Source organism: Felis catus, chromosome A1 (assembly GCF_018350175.1).
Source record: "Felis catus isolate Fca126 chromosome A1, F.catus_Fca126_mat1.0, whole genome shotgun sequence".
Classification (NCBI taxonomy): Eukaryota; Metazoa; Chordata; class Mammalia; order Carnivora; family Felidae; genus Felis; species Felis catus.
The window spans coordinates 33,908,570-33,928,779 of record NC_058368.1 but is presented as its reverse complement, the minus strand read 5'-3'; the positions used below and the strand labels follow the sequence as shown (position 1 = coordinate 33,928,779).

General features: G+C 34.5%; 1 long non-coding RNA gene across 1 annotated transcript; it reads right to left on the bottom strand.

Annotated features, from left to right (window-relative positions):
• Window positions 1–5,259: 5,259 nt before the first annotated feature.
• Window positions 5,260–19,050, bottom strand: LOC123384350. The gene is made up of 5 exons (XR_006595318.1): window positions 18,975–19,050; window positions 18,814–18,878; window positions 12,951–13,665; window positions 7,501–7,609; window positions 5,260–5,333 (listed from the first exon to the last, which is right to left on the bottom strand). It is a non-coding gene; the product is annotated as an uncharacterized LOC123384350 (long non-coding RNA).
• Window positions 19,051–20,210: the final 1,160 nt, after the last annotated feature.

Here is a 20,210-nt window from a genome sequence, read left to right as displayed (position 1 = left end):
CCTACTGTTAGCTTTTGACATTGCTACTGGGTATACCCTCTGTATTTGTGAAACTCCCCTCTCCCTTGGATCTCAGGAGTTTACTTTTCTGTGTTCTTTTATCATGACTATAACAACATCTCAGAATTCTTAACACATCTCTCTCCTTCCACACAATAAACCTTGGTGCTGTCTATTAGACATTGGCCAATCTCTTGTTCCAGATACTGTCCTTGAGTGGAATCATCTTTAGAATCATCCAGTCTTATAATTTCCAGTCTATGGATGATTGTAATATCTATGTTCTTCCTCTGTTCCGAGATCCATTACTTTCAGTGTATCTCATAGATGACTTGAAATTGACATGACTCGGGGCGCCTGGGTGGCACAGTCGGTTAAGCGTCCGACTTCAGCCAGGTCACGATCTTGCGGTCCATGAGTTCGAGCCCCGCGTCGGGCTCTGGGCTGATGGCTCAGAGCCTGGAGCCTGTTTCCGATTCTGTGTCTCCCTCTCTCTCTGCCCCTCCCCCGTTCATGCTCTGTCTCTCTCTGTCCCAAAAATAAATAAACGTTGGAAAAAAAAAAAAAGAAAAGAAATTGATATGACTCAATCTAAATCGATTAGCTTGTACTTCTAAGTCTTACTCCACCTGTATTGTCTTGGTTAATGATGTCATCATTTACTTAATTTTAGAAGAAATATTAGAGTCAACTTCAGCTGCTTCCTTTCCCTAAACTTCCACTTTTCCTATAATCAATGCATTAATATGTCCTATTATTTTATTAGTTAGAAATCTATTTTTAGGGCTGCCTGGGTGGCTCAGTTGGTTAAGCGTTGGACTTTGGCTCAGGTCATGATCTCGTGGTCCGTGGGTTCGAGCCCCGCGTCGGGCTTTGTGCTGACAGCTCGGAGCCTGGAGCCTGTTTCAGATTCTGTGTCTCCCTCTTTCTCTGACACTCCCCTGTTCATGCTCTCTCTCTGTCTCAAAAATAAATGTTAAAAAAAAGAAATCTATTTTTAAATAGATTTTGAGATATAGCTTAAGTTTGTCATTAAGGCCTTGTGTAGACATTGACTTCAATTTAGATTTTAGAACATGTAGTGAAGAAAAAAACTAAGAAACATAAACTCGGAAGAAAATCACATGATGCATTTGTTTTTAAAGAATTAACATGAGGTTTGATAACAATATTCATTAATCACGCAGTCAGTTATTTTTATGGTCTTTTTTAAATCACAAAACCATATCATTAAAAAATTAAAATATTAGAATCCATTTCAATCCATCTATTTTCATTATTTTTACTAGATTTTTTTTTTAGTTCAGATTCTCATCATAATGTACCAAATTTCCTAATTGTTCTACCTGCCTTGGAGATTTTCCCTTCTATTCTTTTTTCCTCCTGCTTTTGTTTTTGTTTCATTTAGGTTTAGTTTCCTAAAAGTCAGAAATGCATAATCAACCACACTATACTGAAAATACTGACACGTGCAAGGAAAACTTGAGCTTTTGTACTTTAACTGATTCAGTCATGTAAGCCCTTCTACCTAATATGATAAGGAAAAAAAAACCCAGTTTTTAGTTTGGTATTGAAAATTTAGTTTTGTAATAATTTAAGTAGTCTATCTTATATGTTCATTCTTCTTAGGGAAAAATTATCAGTCTCTAAAATTGTGGTCACCCAAATTCTTTCCCCTTTCCTCTTATTCTGTACCAATAGGTATTTCAGACCATGGAGGCAGGTATGGTTTATTTGGCCAAGTGGCCTCTGCTACCGTGGGTCTAGTAACTCTTGTCTCTCTTCCCTCACAGTTTATGAAGATACTGTTGGTCCTTCTTTTTTGTAATGCAAGTGCCTGACATAAGCTTTGATTTTATAGGCATTCGTTTCAAAGAGGTATCCACTTCAAAGACAGCTGTATGGAATAACACATTGCCAGCCACAGGACTAGATAAACATCAGCTCCCCTGCCCCCCTCCCCTCCCCTCTGTCAGCCTTTTTTGTTTTCTGGAACTTGGTTGATTTCAATAACTGACCATTTAGTCCCCTTGTTTTTCTCTGCCAGTGCTTAAATTCCCACTTTGGAGTTTTCAGTTTACCAATAAATGGTGAACCCGAGAAAACCTAGGCTCCTGTCTTATACCCCAATTAAAGCAGAACCCCAGGTTTGTGCTCCTTCTCTCTCTCTCTCTACTTGGGAACTCACTCTGTGGTCCATCATGTATCCTCCAGAACTTGTAAATAATAATATCTTGTGGGCTTTTTTTTTTCAAAGTTTACTCATAGTTTTTGCTGTAGACATCTTGTAATCATAAGAACCACAAGAGCTGGTCCAGACACAACATTGGTTATTAATAGGCTGAGATCAGCACAAAACAGAGGTAAAGGGAAAGATCAAATGAATGTTTCAAATTGTTTTCCCTATAATACTTCCTTAATAAAATTTGATGATACTTTTTTTTTCCCCAGGTCTTGGGAAACTACAGATCATTTCTTGTTTTTGTAAATAAAGTTTTATTATGACAGAACCACATCCATTCATTTACATATTGCATATGGCTGTTTCACACTACAGCAGTAAATTTGAGTAGTTGTCAATAAATGTCCCACAAAGCCTAAAAGATTTATTATCCAGCCCTTTACAAAAAAAGTTTGTTGAGCTAGTTTGCTACCTAGAGACAAAAATTCAAAAAGTATTTTGTAGTCTGGCTCCAGATGATCAATCCAAACCATCACTTGTCCACATTCCTAATAATCCCTTTCATAAAAACCATTTTACAGTTTTTTCCTCCTGAACACACTGTATTCCTTCATACCAGCATAATAGTTTCTTTTATTGTATTTTTTTTTTTGTCCAAAATATCCTTCACCCACTTCCTCACTCCTTTGACGTCTATTCATGTATCATTGGCCTCTAAGAAGTCTTTTCTAAGACTTCCAGGTCTTGTTCTGTGCTTTTTTTTCACTTCAGGAATATCATTTTAAAACTTAGCATAATACTTCATTATTCCAAAATTTTATCTTCCTCCATACTATGACCTCCTGGTAAATAGATAGAAAGTCTAATTTACCTTACCACTTCTTGCTGGGCCCTGGCCTGTGGAGCACAAAATAAGCTTCAGGTTAATTAACTAAACATTTTAAAATAATACTGGCCTATAATAATACTGACCTATAATACATATATACCTATATATGTATATTTTCATAAACAAATATGTTTATTTGCTCAACAGTGTGTTAATAAACTCATTCAACATATATGTATCAAATGTTCATCATATGTCAGGCATCATATTAAGTGCTGTGGATCTAATGAAGATTGAGGACGTTTTTGGGAACACATAGATCTTACCCTTAAATAGTATTATTATTTTTTGTTTTGTTTTGTTTTGTTTTACTTTGCGCTTGATTATTTATTTACTTATTTGTTTGTTTGGAGCAAGAGAGATGAGTGAAAGGTGGGGAGGGGCATAGAAAGAATCCCAAGAAGGCTCCACTCCTAACATGGGGCTTGACACTGGGCTGGAACCCACTAAGCACAAGATCATGATGTGAGCCAAAATCAAGAGTTGGATGTTTAACCAACTGAGCCACCCAAGAGTCCCAATAGTATTGTTTTTGTATTCTGAATTTTTACTTGCAACAAATTGTTTCAACTGCTTAACTCCCTGTTCAGTTATATAAATCAATCCCTAACCTTCAATTATCTAGAACTTTTTTATGACCACTTATTCAATTAAATGTGAAAATTTAATTGTTCTATGGTAAAATGAATGTTTTCATGATAAAGTATTTAATTTAACTGATATATACTTGAATGTCAATATATATATGGATATTCTTATATGTTCTAGCTATTTAATATAATAGAATGTGCACCAATATCTCTGTCTTCTTAATGTGGTTACTTTACAATTCAAAAAAAACAACACAAGAGCTTAAAAAGTAAAAACAAAAGAGAGGTTATATTATAATATGTGGTTTCTTGTGTGTTCTTTTAATGGTTATATTCATTAACTTTTAATATTTAATTTCCCATTTTCACAAGCATATGAATATTCTTGAAGCTAATTTTTCACAATTAAGGTATTTTATTGATTAATAAACATATTACTTTATCATGCTGGAATGCAAGATTTATCCTGCCCCCTAATTCTCATGATTAAACACATTTCCACATTTCCTTTGATACATAATTTTAATGTTTATTTATTTCTGAGAGAGAGAGAGAAAGAGAGAGAGAGAGAGAGAGAGAGAGAGAGCGAGTGGGGGAGGGGCAGAGAGAGAGGGAGACACAGAATCTGAAGCAGGCTCCAGGCTCTGAGCTGTCAGCACAGAGCCTTATGTGGGGCTTGAACTCATGAACCATGAGATCATGACCTGAGCTGAAGTTGGATGCTTAACCAACTGAGCCAGCCAGGTGCCCTAATGGATAATTTTAAGGTAATAATAATAATGATTAAAAAAATTGGTGAAAAACTTTGGTGACATTTAAATTAGAAGGTCCTCTTTTCATGATTTTGTTCTCATCTCACTATTCTTCATAAAATTCATAAGAACACTTAAAAAAAGGGTTGAGCTAAGAAAACAATGACTGTAAAGGCAGTTTGAGAAATTTATCTCTATTTTAATTAATGTGAATGAAATAATTTTAAAAACACAAATTTCTCAGTATAAGTATTGTTCTGTTCTCAATAAACTGAATTTTATCATAAGCAGGTCATTGTTTTATTAAAATATATATATTTTTTCTACATCTAGTTATTGAGTGTATACTATTTGCCAACATGGTACCCAGTATGGGAGATTTAAAGATAAAATGATAGCCTAGAGAGATGCACTAAATAGAGTTGTAAACATTGATAGAGTAATAAACACTCAGATCACAGATAGTCTCCTTACCAACATGTGGATTTGCTAATGTACTTTAATGAGCTATTGAGTTTTTATACTACAAAGCACTAGGAGTTTCAAATCTTCCTTATGGCTGTATCATATAAATCTACCACTGATCTTTTTCGAAATGCCACTTAGTGTTAATTACTAGAATTGGGTCACCAACAAGCAAACTATTCAATTCCATTTTGATGACAACTCACTTCAGAGTAATTCTACTAATATTAACGCTGCCCTTCAGAACACTACTTCCTTCCTGACATGCTGAGATAATAATAATTAGTAACATGTATTCAGCACTTGCTATGTGGCTTCCATACCATGACTCAGTTAAATCTCAATTTTATGTTATTCTTTGAGGTATGCAAAATTTTCAAACCTGGGTCTGTAGGAGCCCACCAGGGGAACCTGGTGCTGAGGGTGCCATCTGGGGCTTCTGGAGCTGGCAGGCACTGGGGAGAGAAGGGCAGGTTGGTAGATAGGTGTGGTCTGGTTGTGTTCATGTGAGCCTGCTGGCAGCCTGGTGTCCTAGGAGCTGCCTGTGGTCATCTGAGTCTGCAAGTACAGGTAAGATAGAAGACTGGGTTCCCTGGAGTCTGTGGGAAGCCCAGTGCCACAGGATCCACCTGGAACCACAGGAGTCTGCAGACTGTCAAGGTGAGTTGGACATAGGCTGGAAGAATCCTGTAGGGAGTCACCTAGGCCCACAGGGGTTGGCCTGGTACCAAGGTGGGCCAACTCTGAGGTGGCCTGGTGCTGGGGTGAACTGGCTCTCAGATCTGTAGTGAAGTCAAGTTCACTTTATTCTCCTCCCACGTGGAAGGTGACCCTTTCCACCCTGGGCTGCTCCAGTATGAGGGAAAGATAATGGAGATGGTGTGCATTTATCTTTTCTACCTTCCTGAATGCATTCTTTCTTATTTCTGTGCTTTACCCAGGTGCTGTAATCTCTCACCTGTAATTTTTGCTCTTGTGAAGGTGTATTTATGTGCATATAGTGGTTCAAATTTATGTTTCTAAGGGATGGGAAGATAAGTAGTAGATATTCCTATGCCACCACTTTGCTGGCATCACACTTGTGTTTCGACTTTGGACTTTAAATGTTACAGTTGATGCTAGAATGAGTTAAGACTTTTGGTGCTGTTGGGATAAATGAATAGATTTTATCTGTGAGAAGGACATGGATTTTGGGGGACTAGGGGTAGAATGTTGTAGACTGAATGTTGGTGTATCCCCAAAATACATGTGGTGAATATTATATATATATATATATATATATATATATATATATATGATTATATTTTGATGAGGTAAAGAGGATGGAACACCCATAATGGGATTAATATCCTTATAATAAGAGGAAAAAAACAGAGCTTGTTCTTCCTGCCTTGTGAGGACACAGAGAGAAGGCAATCATTTGCAAACCAAGCAGAGAATCCTCACCAGAACCCAAACAATGCTGGCTCCCTTATCTCAGACTTCTAGCTTCCAGAACTTTGAGAAATAAATTTTCTGTTGTTCAAACCATCTACTCTATGTTTTTTTTTGTCATGAAAGCCTGAGCAGACTAAAACATTATGCTGCTGCTGGTTTTCAAAATTGTTCTTTAAGCTTCACTCAAGGATGAATAGACATATATTTATTCTCTCCAATACCAGTATAAAAACTAAATAACATAAAATATAAATTATACTAGCATCCAAAAATAAGGAGATGCTTTGCGGGGAGAAAGATCACAAAGAAGAGACACGTCTGTTAGAAGTCTGCTTTTGGTTACTAATGAAATTCAAGAAAATGTGTTTGGGCAAGGAAAAGGAGAAGACAAAAGATGTAACGGAAAAATTAGTAAAACAATAAGTTGAATTAGTAATTGTCCCCCTGAGAAGAAAAGCAAAAGAAAACAGATCACTAATGACAGAGACAAAATATTGTATCAGAGTAAAAGTCATCGTGAATGATGCAAATAACTGAATCTACATGATTGGGTAGGAAAAATATGAGAGATTATAAATTTTCCTGGAGAAGAGAAGAGAAAGAGAAAGCTGAGTAGAAACAACATTTAAAGATTCTGTGAAAAAATGAGAATTTTCTGCATTAAAATGCTTCTATAAATCAAGACTTACTCTGTGTTAAAGGAAGTTAACTGAGAATCAATCATTAGGTAGAAATATATTGAACTAAAATATTTTCCCATATATTGTTAGAGAAAAATAGACAAATCTAAAGAAGTGAAAATGTATAACTGAACAAATAAATACTGGGCAACTTACTTTTCTTGTAGGGATTGTGGTACTAGTAAGGTAGTAAAAAGATTTAAAAAGGTAAATGGATCCAACAAGTGTACTTACCTATATAACAAAACATAGATCTTCCTCAATTTATGATGGGGCTACATCCCAGTAAATACTGTAAGTTGCAAATGCATTTAATACACCTACCAATCATCATGGCTTAGCCTAGCCTACCTTAAATGTGCTCAAAACACTTCTATTAGTCTACAGTAGGGCAAAGTCATCTCACACAAGGCCTATTTTTATAATAAAGTGCTGAATATCTTATGCGATTTTTTGAATACTGTACAAAAGTGAAGAACAGAATGATTGCATGAATACAGAATACCTGTAAGTGTATTAGCTGTTTCCCCTCATGATTGTGTGGCTGACTGGTAGCTTTGGCTGAATGCCACTGTCCAGCATCATGAGAGAATATCATATCACATATCGCCAGCCTAGGAAAAGATTAAAATTCAAAATTTAAAGGATGGTTTCCACCAAACTGCTTTGCTTTTGCACTATTATAAAAATAAAAAAAATCTTGAGTTTGAGTCACCGTAAGTTGGAGACCATCTGTACTCAAAGATTCAACTAATGAAGAGAGGGGTCTAAATTAAGCATTCACAGAGGTGAGATTATGGTATAAAATAAACGTCAAACAAAAATAGGAAAGAGAAAATAATAGGGGTAAAATTAAAGATTAGTAAATTAGGTAGCAGAATTAAAAACAATTTATTTTATCATTATTAAAACATACATTCCTAGTTAATTTGAGGAAAAGAAATAAAACAAATGTACAAATTTAAAATAAAAATTTTATAGAATTATAATTGAACTATTTAGCACATATACTTTCAGAAAGCATTTGAAAAATCAGAATAAATGAAAGATTTTTAGTAAATATAAATGATCAGTAGGTCTTACAGAAGAAGTGGAGAATGAAATTAGACCTATAGCTCTGGATATAATAAAATAATTTTTTTCTAATAATTATTAGAAATTCATTAACTTTTGCCAAGAGTGGCTTTTTAAAAAAATATATATCACAGGGCTGAGTGGCTCAGTCAGTTAAGTGTCAGACTCTTGCTTTAGGCTCAAGTCATGATCTCATGGTTTGTGAGTTCGAGCTTGCTGTCTGGGTCTGCACTGACAGTGTGGAGCCTGCTTGGGATTCTCTCTCTCCCTCTCTCTGTGCACCTCCCTGCTCTCTCTCTCTCTCTCTCTCTCTCTCTCTCTCTCTCAATAAATAAATAAACAAATAACATTAAAAATTCTTAAAATATATATATATATATATATATATATATATATATATATATATATTGTAAGGTGTTCCAGCGCATAGACTAGAATACAATATCTCTAAGTCACTTTACCAAGGTAAGAAACATTTGCTATGAAAACTTCACAAAAATAGCACAAAAAAACTACTAAACACAAATCTCATGTTTGAACATTAAAGGGAACATCTTAATTATATATACTGTGTATATTATATATAAAACATATGTATAAAACATATGTATAAAACAAAACTAGCAAAACAAATCCAGCAGCATATAATCAAATAGGATTTTTTATGTGAATTCTCAGAAAGGATAATGTGATCAGTTGATGTTTCAATGTATAAACACAATTCATTTCACCATAGGTAAAGGGAAAAATATATTTATATAGTTAATAAAATTTGATAAAAATTAAATATATAACATTGAAAAAGTTGTTAATAAAATATGAACAGAAGAATATGTTTTCATATGTCATGAGGATATCGATTGTCATTCCCATTTAATTTTAAGAATTTTTTCTGCTTTTGCAAGAATATTGAATTTTCATCCACTGTAATAAGATAAGAAATAAAATAATAGGGCTTTTGTGGGAGAAAAGCCTATTCCTTATTTCACAAAACTACGTCCTATCTAGAAAGGGCAATACATTGATTCAAATGCCCTCAGGAATAATGATAGATCAGTTAATAGGATAGTTTTAAAATAAGAATTTAAAAATCAATGATTTTTCCCATATTTGACAATTACTTGTTAGGCATATTTGACGATAACTTGCTAGGCAGAGTAATAGAACAGGACCCCTTTTTCACAATTAATCAAAAATGTACATTTAAAATGATTGATTATCCAGAAATCTAAATCCCAGTAGGATGCAAGCATTAAAAATTTTTCTAATTGGGTTTTCCCAAAGATGGCTCATTTCTAAAATCCTATGTTTGTAATAATGGAAGAATAATTTAATAAAGTGCTCAGTAAATGACATGGCTGTGATCTGCTCTGTACAGATGAGCAGGTGGTCAGGTCTTTCGGCTCAATTCACATAACGACATGGGCGGTGTGGGTTGTAATTAATGGATGGTAAATGGCTCTGTCAGAAGCTATTTCATGTGGCTAAAAAATGTCACACATTTTCTAGGGACATAGGTTTTGAATTTTTGACTAGAAAACTCCAGATTTATACACTGAAGTGGAGATATTAAAAATTAAGTGGTAGTTAAGCTGATAGGATCACAAATGCATAGTGTCAAAAGTGCTGTTGTTTAGTCTTCACGGTGATTTTCTGAAGACTCTGGCAAAATAAGCTTAGTTGAAAAGATATTTTGTAAAAGACTTAATGTAGTCTTTTTTGTTAAACAACATGCATCACTAGATCTTTAAATTTTTAATGAAAATCAGTGAATTTTGCAAAGCCTGACTCTTTATACAACTGGTAGAGCATATGCATTATTTCTGCTTAAATCTATAAATTCTAGTTTTTCATACAACATGCTATATTTTCCATTTCCAAATAAGGCAAATTATTTTAAATGGATGCAAACATGATTGAACAGTGCTAATCTATTTTTTCATTGAATGGCATCATTGCATAAAGGAGGGTGGTTCACTGACACCCCACTGCTGCCAGCGTACAGGTATAAAGATTTGGGGGGGGGGGATAGTTTACATGTCAAAAAGTAGCAGAGAACATGCTGTCCTCTGAATTCTCATTATTTCACAGTATAGAGGGGCATGGAGCTGTTTTGTTCACGTGATAGCCAAGGTGTCAGCAGAAGGAGGGCCAAATTCCGTCAAAAGACTTGGCGTGGGACCAGATCACACCACAGGAAAAAGCAGGGAGAAACACACCCACACCACATTACATATTTACAAGTTAGCAGCCTAATATGAGCCAAGGAACACCTAGTTTCTCCACACCACAGGAGCAGCACTAGGAGTGTGCATAGTGAAAATCAAGACTACATATCTAGATCCTGGGAATAGGTCTGCCAAACAGGAATAGCAACAGTAGTTCAGCTAATTTTGGGAAGTGCTTTAATAATCTGAGATCCACTGTTACTCCAAAAATGTGTGTTGGCTGAATTTCAGCCTTGTCTTATATACTGTATTAGGTACCATATGTTTGTGAGGGAGAATTCCCTTTTTCACTATTTCAATGTGAGTCTGTAACGGAATAGGAGTTTGGAAGTCTTAGGAGGGGATAATTGTATTTGATATGTCAGAAGAATGCAAATAATTTAGAGCAGTGGGCCAGCTATGGTGGATTAAAGATAGTCACAACTTCTTTGCCACTTTTCTTCTAGGCAGTGGGATCTAGTTTTATTCCTCTTGCATCTTGGCTGGCCTGTGACTGCTTTGACCAGCAGAGTGTGCCAAAAGTGACTCCTTGCCAGTCCAGATCTTTAAGAAGCTGGAAGTTTCAGCCTCAGTCTCTTGGCCTCCTGATACGGCTTTCATGAGGTTTGAAAACCCTCACAAAGAAATGATATGGAGAGGCCCAGAGACTAACTGGAGAAGGAACTTCGCAGCCATCCATGTTCGAATTGTGGTTATATAAATTATTAAATTTGTGTATTGTTAAGCATTAGGTATGTAAATAAAACCATCTTGGAACCTTCAGAGCAGCCCAATCAGAGTCAAATACAGTAAAACCTTGGCTTGTGAGCATAATTCATTCCAGAAACATGCTTGTAATCCAAAGCACTTGTATATCAAAACAAACTTCCCCATAAGAAATAATGGAAACACAGGTGATTTGTTCCACAACCCAAAAATATCCATATAAAAATGATTACAATTCTGTAATATAATACAAAATAATAATGAAAATACAAAATATAAAAAAATAAGCAAATTAACCTGCACTACCTTTGAAAACGTTTGTGGCTGGGAGACAAGAGAGAGGAAGGTTATTGTGTAGGACGACTTTCACGATCACTAATGGAATTACTACTATCTACTGGTTCAATGGAATCTTTTTCTGCATAGGGCCATTGCATACGGTCTCACAGATGTTGACTATACTAGAGTATTAATAAACTCTTGTCATATACTGTATTTAATGTAAATGGCAATAAGGAAAGGGTCTATATCTGCAGGCAGCCTGACCTAGAATGAAGCAAAGCTTCATTCCTAAGCTTACTCTTCTACGGAAAAGCAAAAGACTGTCCGTAGGTGCTTTGAAATGACAAAATATATGCTAGGTGCCTGTAGTGGGCACCTTCCAACTTTCTGAAAAATCACGGATTTCTGCCAAACACTGTAGCCTGAGACCAAGTTTCTGAGCATGGGAGATCATCTACAATCCTGCCATGACAGAGAGAGGACCATTGGCTCAGTTGTGATCATGTGGCATTTGGTGTCACATTACACATGTCACATGTCACATGTCACATTTGGTGTTGCATGACTCGCATTGCAAGAAATTGCTCATTGATCAAGTTAACATTTATTAGAAATATTTACTCCTCTTGTGAAACACTCACAGACAAGTTACTTGCAGTCAAAGATTTTACCATATTACCAAGTGACTCTGGTCAAACCTGTGTCAAGCAGAATTGCCTAGCCAAGCCTTGTCTACATTCTTGACCCAAAAAATCATAGAATATGATAAAATGTTTGTCTTTCTAAGTCACTAAGTTTTGGGGTGGTCTGTTATACTTTAATTGGTAACCAGAACAAAATTATCTTTAAATGAGTGCCCCATTTTTTGTGCAACTTCAATAAAATCCCATTTTTTAACTAATGGAAATGTCTTACATAAAAAAAAAACTCATGTGAAATCCAAATAAAACAATATTGTAAAAGAAAATTAAGACTAATAAAATATATTCTACATTTTAATAATTTAGGAGAGTATGATACTGGTGCTATAAAAGACAGCCAGAGCAATAGACTTAAACCAAAAATGCAGAAAGAGATTTCAGTTTACATACTTGATTTTATGAAAAATTTGTCATGGGTGAATAATTCTTTCATAAAGGATCCTATATAGCACTGTGCATGTGATAAGCATTTCTAAATTGAACAAAACTGGAATCCAAAAGAACTAGAATAAAATAGGGCTGGATATCAGCTTGGAATTTTCATAATTATTTAAAAAGCATGTTTATTCCTGCCTTTTAACTTTCTAAGCTACAAATTCTTTGTGGGCAGAAATCATATTTGTCTTTTAAAATCTCTCACAGTGATTATCATAGTTGAATATTTTTCATGAAAAATTTCATACTTTCTTCTAAGTATGAATGTTTCTCCCAAAAATGTATCAATGTGATGATTTAGCAATAATCTTGGGTCATATTATTAAAACTTAGACAACTCTCCCTCACTAGTGTGAGAAAAAATTGCATGCAATCAATTTCTGTTCTCCTAAAAAAATCTTGCTTCCTAGAAATCAGAGTATAGAAAGCTGTTCTTCCAGTTAATATGTTGTCATAGAGGAAAAATGTATAGTTTCCCTCCCATGTGCAAGAGCTCATGATATTGTCAATTGACATTTAGCAGCATTTACCTCTTGACTGCCAGTTCTTCATTTTGCATAACATACTTTTTCTTACATAAAAACTGAAGCAGAGGGAAATTTTCAGTTGGCGTGCCCCTGTGGGATGACAGCATGATCGACATCTGTGTAATAGATGCAGACTAATAATGTACAGAGACAGTCACACTTTCACACTCTGACATTTTCCCACAATTCAGACTTACATGCTGAAATGCTGAACAATTACAGAAGAAGAAACAATGCATCACGGTAAAAAAGTAGTATAAGAAAAGGTAACACTAAGTAGAGTTGCCAAATGGTATTCCATTCACTGTAATGACAGTTCTATTCTTTCTGGGTAGGTACCTAAAATTTCATCCAGTGAACAAGGTAATATATGCATTTTGGAAGAAAGTTGTACTTCTAGGCAATATTATAAAACATGGTTTAAATCATAGAGTTTGGCTATATAGCATTTCAACTTGAAATCTTTTTTATTTTTCTTGACATACAGGAAATAAAATTATATTTTCTCCAATTTTCCACTGCATAATGTTCTTTTTTTTCTGCATAATATTCTTAGGTGTTGTAATGTGAATGTTAGTTGTTCAAGTCAGTTACATTTTATTAAATTCATGTGAATATCACTACTACCCTTACCTTTTCATACATATAACAACAAAGCTGGGGATGGAGTTGAACATTAGACCTCATAGACAGTGAACAATCATTGAAGAAACAAACACTATTGAGCAAAAGGGGTAGATCAGTTAAATACAGTGGAAATATACACAGCAATACTAGTTAATACATAGTAGAGTATTACGGTATATTAGAAATAAGAGGATGTTTAAAAATTATATATCTACTGCTTATTAGTTTCTTTACTGCCATTAAGACTGGAACCCACACATTCATTTACACAATTAAAAGTATTTATTGAGTATCTGCTACCCATAGTTAATAAATGATAGGTAACAATTTAGTGAGAACTTAGACCCATTAAAGTCATAAGATTTGTATATTCTATTATTTTACCAATGCTATAAATAAGATATATGTTTAAAAGGGATATAGAAAGATAGGAATGGAAGGCTTTAATCTAACTAATCCTCTCAGTAGAGGTTTCCCTGACAATATTAAAGAGCTGAACCTTAAAGGCTGAGCCATGGGAAAAACTTCAATAGGTATATATATACCTATATATATATATATATATAGGCATATATATATATATATAGGTATATATATAGGTATATATATATTATATTATATTTATATACAATATATCCTATATTTTATATGAAATAAAAAGTGTTCCGAAAGAAAGAGCCACCAGAAAAAACAATATTTAGTTTAGCTATGCTAAAAATCAAGGAACATTGGGTTTAATCCCTTGAGATAAAGCTGTAATAAAAACCAAAATCAGGTGATGGAAATCTGGAAAATTTTATCCTTAATTTGCACTACATTTAGATTTTTAGTAGAGGTGTGGCACTTTCAGATTTAGGTTTTAGAAAGAAAATATTGATAAAACCAGAATGAATTGTTGGGAATTACAAAGTCCAGTTAGGGAATTATTGTACAATCCAGAACAGAGATAACAAGCATAGAATTTAAAGTACTGGGAATTAGGGTTGTGAAAAGGAGAGGACTTACTGAGAATGTAAAATATTCAAATTTAAGCAATATGAAAAAATCATGTAAAACTATTAACTAAGAAATGGAACTCAAGTCTGCAGGGGAAAATGCTGAGTTTTCATTGGGACATATTGAGATTAGGTAACTGTGTATTCTGTGTAACTGGCATATGGGGTTTGGGAGGGAAACCACACATGTTTGCAAATCACTTACGAAAGCATTGGCATGGAAGTCATGTGACAGGATGAAAGTGACTTGGTAGAGTTTGAGGACTCAGGAGTGAAAATGGACATTGCTGGACTTAAAATGTTCTCCGTTAGTGGAGAGAGAAAAACATTCAACTGAAGGAATCAATCATAAGCTTGTGGGGAGTATAGAGACATACTATAAGACCTGCATTACAGAGACCAGGAAAGAGGAAAAAAAACTGGGTCATGGTAAGATGTGGTGGGTGTCAAACAGGTAAACTCACAAAAGAGTTGATTAAACATCAAGTAAGTAATTTGATAATCCTTCAGAAGGCAACTTTATCAGAGTTTTGAAATGAAAATCTAATGCCAGAAGGTAGAAGAGAAAAGGAGTCACCACAACGTGATGGAATTTGATTTTATACTACTCATCCGAATAAGCTGGAATTTATGAAAACAGGGAAGAGAACAATAGCATGATATACAAGTTGATCTGAAAATATACTTTCCCAATTAAAGTAAAATTCGAGGGGTGCCTGGGTGGCTCAGTCAGTTAAGCATCCAACTTTGGCTCAGGTCATGATCTCATGGCTCATGAGTTGGAACCCCGTGTCAGGCTCTGTGCTGACAGCTTGGAGCCTGGAGCCTGCTTCAGATTCTCTGTCTCGCTCTCTCTCTGCCCTTCCCCTTCATGCTCTGTTTCTCTCTATATATTTCTTTCTCTCTCAAAAATAAATAAACATTAAAATTGTTTTTAAAAAAAAGAAGGCAGAGAGATGTCAACATTAAAAAAAAGAACAAAGTAAAACTCAAATATATTCTTACATCAAGGAAGTAGCTAATGAGCATCAATTTAATACGTGCTTTGATTTATTATAAAATAAAATTAACCTAAAATAATGTGTGCTTATTTTAAAGTCTACAACTTGCTCTTGCTTTCTTATTGTATTTAGATCTATAGTAAGTGTGGGAAAAATATAACTTCAGGTTAATCTACATTTTGTGGGTCATATACAACATTATTAAACTGTTGTGATAATTTCTGACTTCCTTGAGAAAACACATTGTAATTATGTAATTTTGATTGGCTAATGTGATGACAACATTGTCTGGTCAATAACTAAGAATAATTGTCATAACATTAGTGATGGGCATTAATTTTAATCCTATAAAGTGAGACAGAGAGGCTGTTTAATAGTAACTTCATCATCTTGGAACAAGAATAAATCTACTTTTTGTCATTGTTTTTAGCCACTTTGGGGTCTTTTATACTACTTTACAGATGTTATCGATAGCAATCTAGTTTTCATTACCATATTAAATGAGTCAACCAAAACACATTCATCCATTGCCACCTCCTAACATTAAATTGTTTACTGCTACCTCAAGCATCCTAGTCACTTGCCAGATACAAGGTAGTGAGGAACTGAATATTTCAATACTATTCATTGTGTCTTCTTTTTCTGCACCCTGGTTGTATATTTATTTGTAAGGAAGACATTCTTCCATAGTGCATCTACTATGCATCGCAGAAGAACTGGATGGCCTGGTAGAATTTGTAGTGAGAGGTATCCACCCATGTAATTATGACTTTTCCTTAATGTTATTCCCATTATTCAGAAGATTGCTTTTGTTGTACTGAATGATAGCCACTGGTGCAGTGAGACTTCATATTAGCTTTCTTAGGATTTCTACACCTCACTGAGTGCCTGATCTGTAGGTTTAGCCTGTTCTGTTGTACTGCAGTATATTTTCCATTCCGTGGTTTCTCACTGTTTTGATCATTTTGAAGCATAATACTTTTCTCCCTGCTGAGACATTTCTTATAATATTTTATCATCAACACAGTTTCTTATAAACTCCCAGAGAAGGTGGGATCTGTCTATCTTAAATACACACACACACACACACACACACACACACACACACACAGGAGTTTTGTCCAGTGTTTCTGACGGGTTGTGCAAAGAAGCACCAAGGATGTATGTAGGGTCAGTGTTTGAGATCTTATATCTTCTTTGTTACAGTGTCACACAAAATGAAGGCCTTCATAATCGCTGGGATATTTTGGGATGAAGAAAATGATGCAATCTGTCTCTTCACAGAAGAGGAGCCGAAATTGGTGAAACAAGTTTGAATAATCACCCAATTTTATAACTGGGAAACTCCATTCTGATAATTCTATTGTTACAAAGGTATAAGAATTAGACTCTGCAAGAATCTCATAGAAATGATCTTTTTTTTTTCATTTAAAAAGGATATTGGGCATATTTTGTCTTAACTGTGAGCAAATAAAATACCCTCTTTAGAATAATTTTGATTAATTATGGATGACCATTGTTTTAGTGTTTGCTCTTGGTAAACATCTGCAAAACGTTTACCATCACCTGCTGCACTCAAGGTCTTTAAGGGGAATCCAAACAAGTAAATGTGTTTGATTTGACATTCTAATTATGTTATAATTGAGGCTTGGGTTTTGGTTGGCTAAACTTTAAATCTCAGGTAGAAGTAGCACGCGGAAAGGAATATAACTTAAGTGAAAATGCATTTATTTTCTTAATCTACACTGGAGAGAATATTCTCTTCATACACACAAGGAAGCAATTGAATTATCTTAAATATTGACTTTAAATATGAGAGACTACACCATAACTTCTATTTTGCTTTGTTTATCTTTTCAGTCAAGACATTTATAAGTATTCTGTTTTCTGAAACTGAAAAAACAGGACTAATATTACAGGTACCAATATACATGTTATAAATTCATTTTTTTTTAATTTATTTATTTTGAGGGAGAGAGTGCAAGTGGGGAAGGGGCAGAGAGAGAGGGAGAGAGAGAGAGAGAGAGAGAGAGAGAGAGAGAGAGAGAGAATACCAAACAGGGCTTTAAGCCTTATGTGGGGCTCAAACCCATGAACCATGAGATCATGACCTGAGCCAAAGCTGGAGGCTTAACCACCCAGGCACCCCTGTTATAAATTCTTTATAAGAAATTAGTACTTGAAAAAAATGAAGGCTGTACACATTTTCTGTCTCTGAAATATTTCATCTTTACCATCATAATAAAGAAGTGAAAGAAAAAAGATTTAGAAGAATTCAAATGAACATCATACTTATTTATAGGGACAATATTATAACGGTATAATGTTTATAGGAATTTAGAGTACAAAGAGAAAATCACTAGGAACCAGCATGTGGTTTCTAAAAATGAATCACATTTATAATAGATCATTGTCTATGATGCTTTTGCCTCATCAGTATTTCTTACAGCACCTTACATGTAACAAATCCTTTCTATTTCTGTGATATGGTGAAATTTTTATCATGTTAGTGACTGACGATTCCAAAGAATATAACAGACACATTTTGTGATTTTAGATGTATCTTTGATAATAACATGTTGAGTATTTATTCATGTTTATCAAATATTTGTGTATCCTCTTTGGTGAAATTCTGTCTCACACTTAGCTATTTATAAGTTGGATTTTACTGATATATGTATAATTTACATGGAATTTTTATACTATAAAAGAATTAACACTCTTCCTTGCTGTTTTTATTGTATTTTTGATTTTTTTTTTGCCTTTTTAGTTTGGCTTGAATGTTTTAAATTAGGTAGAAGTAAAACCTACCAGTATTTTTCTTTCTGATATTTTTTATCCTTTTGAAAAATTTGTTCTTTTTCCATTCACAATTTATAAAAATATAATTACAGTTTTCTTTCTTTTTCCTTTTTTTTTTTAGCTTAATTCTTTCCAAGTGTTGCTGATTATAGCTCTTGGCTACTTCAAGTGCATTTACAGTCGTCTTACTTTATCCAAGGAGGATACATTCTAAGATCTTCGATGGGTGCCTAAATTTGCAGACAGTACAGATAGTACTGAACCCTACATTTATTATGTTTTTTCACATACATACATACATACCTATGATAAAGTTTAATTTATGTGAGGCACATTAAGATTAACAACAGTAACTAATCGTAAAGTAGAACAATTATAACAATATACTATAGTGAAGGTTAGTTGAAAAAAAAAGTTATTTGAATGTTGTCTCTTGCTCACTCTCAAAATGTCCAATTGTCCCATAGTCACCCAGCTTCTTGTGATGATGTGAGATGGTAAAATGCCTGTGTGACGAGATGAAGTGAGGTGAGTGAATAGGCACTATGACATTGCGTTAGGCTACTAATGAACTTCTGACCATTCACCACAAAGAGGATCACCTGCTTCAGGGTGATGGATGCCCACAGGTAACTGAAACTTCATAAAGGGAAACCACAGGTAAGGGGGTACTTCTGTCCATCCATTCTGCACTGTAGCGCATTAGTCAACTGCTATAGATTACCTCATAGATTATTGCATCACTTACCCCATTGTTTTCTCAGGCTCCGGGTTTTATCTCTTTCAGTCCATTCTCCATGCTTCAGGTGACTTGATCTGTTCATTCTGCCTTGATCCTTAAAATCTTTATTGGTTTTCTGATGCATAGGCACACTTTTTCTCATGCCCTTTGTGGTTGCCTGCTGAACGTTGTAACTATTTTCCAGCACTAGTCTGTTTGCCTATTTCTCTTTACCCAAATGGAATGTCTTTTACTTTCATGAATTCAATAAACTCTCTCTTTTGAGGCTTTTCATACCTTCCTGATAATTTTCTTTTCAATACTCACCTTGATCTCTTACCAAGTTATGTCTTACTCAGCTCGTTCAACCAATGTTCTTTCAGGGTTATATTGATCAAAATAGAATCGGTGTCCAATTTTCAGAACTTATATTCTATCTGTGGAGAGAAGAAAGAAAGAAAGAAAGAAAGAAAGAAAGAAGACATGCATGTAGATATAGAATTACAATTTTTGACAAATATTATGAAAAATAGGATCCAATGAAATATAACAAAGGGTAAATAATTTTTATTAGACGATAACACAAAACAACATCTGCAAAAGTGTCAGCTAAATTTAGAATTGAGGGATTAGTAGGAGTTAACCAGGATGAAAGTAGAGTAAGAGTATGCTTGTGATTCAACTAATCCTTCTGATATCACTATTTCTAGGAAACTCTGTGAGTGCCTAAGTGGCTTAAGCTCTGTGCTCATAGAAAGCCTCCATCTCCTCTTATCATAGCTTGTTCTTATCATAGGTGGTTATTAAATAACAACAGCAATGTGCTCTTCTATGTGACTCATGGATTTACTATTTTTTTTTTTCTATTTCTGGCTAAAGCTACTGCACTGTGCAGTCTGATTTTATAGACGCATATATATTTTTTAATATTATATATATAAATTCATATCAATTCACACCTGGAAGGCTATCACATTCTCATGGAAACCTAATTCAGAACCATATACTTGTGTATAAGAACAGGGTAATGTGTATTCAATTCTTACAGGCGCAACTGGTAATGGTCACCAATTTCTTTCCCAGAAAGCATCTAACCATAAGTATTCCAAACTTGCAT